Source organism: Hippopotamus amphibius, chromosome 13, assembly GCF_030028045.1.
Source record: "Hippopotamus amphibius kiboko isolate mHipAmp2 chromosome 13, mHipAmp2.hap2, whole genome shotgun sequence".
Classification (NCBI taxonomy): Eukaryota; Metazoa; Chordata; class Mammalia; order Artiodactyla; family Hippopotamidae; genus Hippopotamus; species Hippopotamus amphibius.
The window spans coordinates 88,185,867-88,192,545 of record NC_080198.1 but is presented as its reverse complement, the minus strand read 5'-3'; the positions used below and the strand labels follow the sequence as shown (position 1 = coordinate 88,192,545).

At 41.2% G+C, this 6,679-nt stretch overlaps 1 non-coding gene across 1 annotated transcript; it reads left to right on the top strand.

The window, feature by feature from the left end:
- The first annotated feature begins 740 nt into the window (after positions 1–740).
- Positions 741–823, top strand: LOC130835393 (small Cajal body-specific RNA 18). The gene has a single exon (XR_009048882.1). It is a non-coding gene; the product is annotated as a small Cajal body-specific RNA 18 (non-coding RNA).
- Positions 824–6,679: the final 5,856 nt, after the last annotated feature.

Genomic DNA, 6,679 nt, shown 5'->3' with positions numbered 1-6,679 from the left:
GAAATTTACTTAAGAGGAAGAAGATAACAGAGAACCTAGGAGGCTCTGAGGGGAGGTCAGGAGGAAGAACCTGAGTCTCCAGCTCAAACTCCTCTGCAGGCAGTGCTTGGATAAGGCATTTCCTGGCACCTGCCTCCTGGGTCTGATATGACACCTCAGTGCTCACCTAGATGTTACATTTTGGTCGAGAAGCCAAAGAAATGTCCTGATTTTAATTAGTTCCATCCATAACTCTTTCACTTACAGAAGGTGCTGTGACATATCTATTCTTCTTAATCTCAGTCTTTACCCAGTCAGTGGGGTATAAATGACTTTGAGACCTTTTCCCAGTAAGAAAATCTCCAGAATCCCTCAATAAAAAACAATGTTCCTTTTACCTTAACTGGAATAACCTTGAATCTTAGAACACTCAGAAATAGAACAGCCTTAGCTGCACAGACCAGAGGCAGAGGCCTAGGCTGCTTGGTCTGCAGGGGACCTGGGCACTGCCCTGTGGGGGTAAGGAAATTGGAGTGTGAGAGGTGCCGTGGGCATCATGGGCAGAGGTGCCCCTGGGTCCCAGATGCCACCCTTGGATGAAACTGCAGTATCTTCCTTATTTCCATGGACCCTGAGAGGATTACAAAAATATGTCTGAAGAAGTGGGGCCAGAGGGCCTGGGTGAGGGAGATTAGGGACAGCGGGTTAAACTAAAGATGAGGGAGGTTTAGGGAGGCCTCTGCTGCCATAACTGTGAGCACTGGTCGACGATGATGTGACCACTGTGCGGTGTGAGTCTTGGGAACCGGGTGATGGAGTGTGTTCTGAGAACCAACTGAGACTGGGGGAGAAAAGAGAGAAGAAAGGCTCTATGCTGCTCTTTTCATGTAATTACAGTACAACATCTATGGGTCTACTTCTAGCTATAATAATTCAAACCTAATGAGAGTTTACTGCACAAAACTGTATAGCCAATATATTATCAGCTATTTTCTCCTCTTTTACAGGAGAAAGTGGATTGTCATAACATTACGAGTGTAATTTTGTAATGATGGAGTGAGATACTCACTTTCCTACCGCCCCAGCATGCTCCTACAGACACAGACACTTAAAATGGAGCTTTTAAATTGAAGTGGGCTGTAACTAATTCGAACATACATATTCTCTGCTCTAGGAACACCTGCTGTGAATCTAAGTTTATGGAACCTACAGGCCACAGGGTGCGATAGAGCATAGATTTTGGAATCAGACACCCCTGAGTTAGCAACCAGACTCTATCACTTACTAGCTGTGTGACCCTGGGTAAGTTACTTAATCTAAGTCTCAGGTTCTTCATCAGAAAAACCAGGAATAGTACTAACCTACCAGCACTGTTGTTTTTCCTGGAAAAGTAACTGAAAAATTCTGCTTAATTGTCCAACTTCCTTTCCCTCTCTGCAAATAAAGGCCAAGGAATAAGCAATGTATGCCAAGTGCCAATGCCCAATCAACTGCAGATACATTTTCTTTCCCCTCTGGAAAATGTTGTTTGTCTTTCATTAAAAACTATAGTTGGGGGGCTTCCTAGGTGGTGCAGTGGTTAAGAATCTGCCTGCCAATGCAGGGCACACGGGTTCGATCCTTGCTCCAGGAAGATCCCACATGCTGTGGAGCAACTAAGCCCGTGAGCCACAACTATTGAGACTATGTGCCGCAACTACTGAAGCCCACGCGCCTAGAGCCCATGCTCTGCAACGAGAAGCCATGGCAGTGAGGAGCCCACACACCACAACAAGGAGTAGCCCCTGTTCTCCGCAACTGGAGAAAGCCTGAGTGCAGCAACGAAGACCCAACACAGCCAATAAATAAATTAATTTAAAAAAATAAAAAATAAAAATAAAAACTATAGTTGGATTTAAAATAAGTTATCCTTAAGTGTTAGAACCATATAAAACCATTTTTTTTAACTTTGGGCTGAAAATGACCACTCAATTATACACAAAAGTTTAACTTAAAAGGGTTCAAACAAAATAACACAGTGACACAGTGACATGGAAACTGGATTTTGAAAGAAAAAAAAAAACAATCACACATGCTTCAAACAGAATACAAAATCAAAATAATGACAAAAATAAAAATTTTATTTTAGTTATACCTGAAAAACTAAAATAAAAAAATCCAAGTTTCAAAATTTTCTAAAGAATCTTTACAACTGCATAATCAAACAAATGATTTTTTTTTTGCTTGAATAGGATGTACCATCATTTTTTTAAAAAGTGGATATAAACATTGTAGTATTTAAAAGATTGCATAGCCTACATTTTAGTTAAAATTTGAAATTAAAAATAATTTAATTTTTAAAAAATGAGAATGTTTTGCTATTAAACTATTCCACTGCCAGAGATAAATTCTGATCCTGAAATGATGGCCAGGAAGTTGAAGTCAAGCCAGTTCATTACATCCTGTGAAGTCCCATCTGTCTGGCCCCAGATATGGGCAAGGCTAGGATTTGACTCTGGCTTCGATCCTATTGAGGGTAATGGTGGCAACAGAAGCTCTCTCCCTAGGAACTTCTTAAATTCATTTATTTTTATTTTTGGCTGTGTTGGGTCTTTGTTGTTGCACGTAGGCTTTTCTCTAGTTGTAGAGAGCAGGGCTACTCAAGGGCTTCTCAGTGCAGTGGCTTCCCTTGTTGTGGAGCACGGGCTTTAGACGTGCGGGCTTCAGTAGTTGTGGCACATGGGCTTAGTTGCTCTGTGGCATGTGGGATCTTCCCGGACCAGGGATCAAACCACGTCCCCTGCATTGGCAGGTGGAGTCTTAACCACTGCGCAACCAGGGAAGTTCCTCTAGGAACTTCTTGATTCTGGCCCTTCTTTGATTTAGAGACAAACTTCAACTCAGTTAGGTGAAGGTATCAGAAAAAAGATGAAAAATTATACTGTCTGCTGACTCTCCTGAAAATGTTCACATTGTCTCAGTCAAGCTATAGCACAATAAAGAGATATTTTTCTTTAAAATCATGTGTTGATAAATATTTATCGCATATACCTGAGTTGGATATTGTCTGCCTAATATATCATGTTATGTTGATCTTAGATACACAACTCCATTAGTGTTTGCCCTAAAAATCTTCAGTTAATGTTCAAATGTGGCACTAAAATTTTTATTTCAATTTTAGAATTTCACTTCTTGGGTGGAGAGTAATTCATGAGCTTAAACCTCATTTGGTGGAAAAAATTTACATATATATTCTTTTCTCCTTTTTTTATTTATTTACTTATTTGCTGTGTTGGATCTTTGCTGCATGGGGGCTTTCTCTAGTTGCGGAGAGCGGAGGCTACTCTTTGTTGTGGTGCGCTGGCTTCTCATTTTGGCGGCTTCTCTTGTTTCGGAGCATGGGCTCTAGGCACTCGGGCTTAAGTAGTTGTGGCACATGGGCTCAATAGTTGTGGCTCGAGGGCTCTAGAGCGCAGGCTCAGTAGTTGTGGTGCACTTTTTCCATTTTAATGGCTTTTTTCTCAAAGCCTGTCCCAATATTTGAACTTGTCCTTAGTAGTTATTTAAGATAATGTGAGGGTTCCAGGACACTGAAGCCCTCTGTCCTGGGTCCAGATCATACTGATCAGAGACACGTTTTGAGATTTCTTCCCAGTTCTCTTCTTAAAGAACACCTCTCTCGCTCGGCCAACTAGAGCACCAGCTCTGAGCCCTTCTTTCCTATGTTTATACCAAGTAAACCCAACCTTTTTTGTTTAGGAAAAAAGTGGACACCTGATCCATGAATTAGACCAGTCTGATTATTTTTCTCTTGAGAATTTGAACTGAGAAACACAGGCTAGGGGTCAGGTGCTAGTGGTCACTAGCGCTTCAAGGTCCTGTGGAAGGAGGGGATATGACAGTTATTAAGGGCCATGCATGTGAGGGTCTCGCACAGAGGCCAGTCTGCAGGGAGAGACTAGACAAGGCAGGGGAAACAGAAAACACAGGCAAGAGAACCTGCAGCCTGAGAACAGCTGCAAGCTGAAGTCCTGAAGCCTTTTCAGTTTCCAAGTCTAATTCCCTATGGGGCTCGACTGTCCTTCCTATCTGGAATTCCACAAGGAGCTGCTGTATAATAAATCCTCTTTTACTTGAAGTAGCCAGAGCGAGGTTCGGTCCCTTGCAACCAAATGAGCCCTAAGACCAAGTGAAGCCTTATTGGTTTAGAAATTCTACATGTCTGACTCCATTGACAGCAAGGCAGTATTTGATAACACCTTCTTTGAAATACTTTCACCCAAGATTTGTGGATTCACTCTTCCGAGACTAAGGACATTTAAAACTCAGTGTTAATTACAGTATTGGATTAGATATAACGTGGCCTTAGAGAAAATCAGACCATCGTATTTTGTAATTTAATTCCTTTGTAGAGAGTGAGTTGTAAAATGTATGACTCACTTTACATTTGCCCTACTCTTTTCAATGTGAAGATGCTTCATTTTCCTTGAAAAAGAAGAACGGCAGCTATCGAATGGCTTTGTCTCCCCCCGCATCTGCTAACAGTTGCCACCTTCCCCAAGCAAGTAGGCCTGTTCTTTTCATGGTGATTCTCTCCTTCCAAACATTGCTAAACAAGCTCTGGGAACCTTAGCGTTTTTGTTCAGCTTCAGCGTGTTTGGGACCCAGCCAAGGACTACTTCTGATATGAAGCCAGTTCATTTACCTTTTAACCTAAGGGATAGGTAAAAGTAAAATGAACTTGGGGAGATAACAGAAATAGGAGAATGAAAAATACTTGATAAAAATAACTGTGGTAAAGAGATGGATTACGAACTCACCTAGTGAGGAAAATACATGTAGGTTCCGAATAAGTCCTTAGAGCCAAATGGAATACCTTGAAGTTTCCTGTATGATCATTTGCCTTTTCTTGATACTGCTACATAAACAGTCTTTCACAGCCAAGGGGTGTGCTATTTTAACAGCCGCAGCGAAGATGCTCCCAACCTTGCCCTGGTGGACACAGTCTACTCTCTCTCCCTCTGGTTCTCTTATTAATGAATAATTGTATAGCAAGAGCAGGAAACGTGATGGTTACAAGCAGGCTCTTAAAGCCAAACTGCCTGGTTTTGGACTCCCACTCCATCACTGAACAGCTGTGTGACCTTGCAAGTTACTTCATCGCTCTGTGCCTCCGTGTTTTAATATGTAAAATGGGAAAATACTAGTACCTGCCTCACAGGAAGGATGTAAGAAGTAAATGAGTCCTGGTGTATTGTATGTGCTCAAGGAAGTCAGCTGTCATTGTGAAGGCTTTCATTAGCATTATTTGAGCAAGTCAAAGCTAGGCGGTATGAGAGAGAATGGAAAGTTGAGTCGTAATCTCCCATCAGGAGTTTACTCTTTCCACTGGATGACATAAGTGAGAGGAGCAAGGGCCGTGAAGTCAGGCTTCACTTCTTACTAGCCCTCTGACCTGAGCCAAATGACTTAACTTCTCCAAGCCTTGATTCACTTACCTAAAATTGGGCATAATAATAGGGTCTACCACATCATAAGTGCTCAAAGTTAGTTACATATACAGTGCAGAGCAGGATTTAAGTGCCAAGTGAATATCCATTGTCATAAGAGAACACTATAAGGAAAAAAAAAAAAACACTATAAGGGTTTTGAAAATGAGGAATCCCCAAAGTAACTGACAATAGACAGAAACACAGAGTAAAACAAAGCCAAGTTCACAGGCTCCCCACACAAAGCTCTCCTCTTAGTCCCACCTTAGGAAAGGAAGTAGGAATAGCCAATAAATTTTTTATATCTGTTTTTCCTTTTACCTGACAAAGATTTTGTCTTTGATGTTACCAGTATCATCTAGGTGTGGTTTTCTTGGTATACATCCTGCTTGGATTTCGTGATGCTATTTATATCTGGTTTGATATTTTTCAAAAATTTTGGAAAATTCTCAGCCATTATCTCTACATGCCTTTATTCTACCCTATTCTCTTTGCGCTGATCTCTCTCTCCTTCTAGGATTATGATTACACCTGTCCCAGATGTCACTCACACTCTTCTGTGTATTTTGCATCCTTTTGTCTCTCCATTAGTCAACCTAGCTGTTTTCTTCTGACTTAGCTGATTCTTTTTCAACTGTATCTGTTATTTAAACCTATTCATTGAATTCTTAATATCAGTTATTGTGTTTTCAATTCTAGAATTGCCTTTTCTTAACTTTTACTTTCATTTCCTGTTCTCTGCCAATTTCTCAGTCTAGCCTTCTAATTTCTTAAATGTATTAGCCCTCATTTTCAAAACTTCTATTGAATAACTCCAATGTCTATACTCCTGTTTCTATGGTCCTCTGTTTTTCTTTCAGTCTCATCTTTTCACGTGCTTGATACTTTTTAATTGATTGCCAGACTTGGATATAAAACATTCAGAGATAATTTGTGGCCACGGGTGATGTTATCTCCCTCCAGAGAGGGTTTGTTTTGCCTCTGGCAAGCAGCTGAGCGGGAGGGGTAGCAGATATAGATCACCTAATCAATCAGGCTCTGATCTCTGTGAGGCTAGTCTGTACCTAGCATACTCTTACTCCTCAGGTTTATCCCTTTGAGATTCCAGAAGAACATCTGGGGGGTTTACCAGGTCCCATCCTCTTCAGCAAGCTCTGAACTCTAATTTTTCTTCCCCCAACCCACACGTCTGCTGAAAGCTCTGCTCAGAATCCTACCTCTCAGCTCCCACG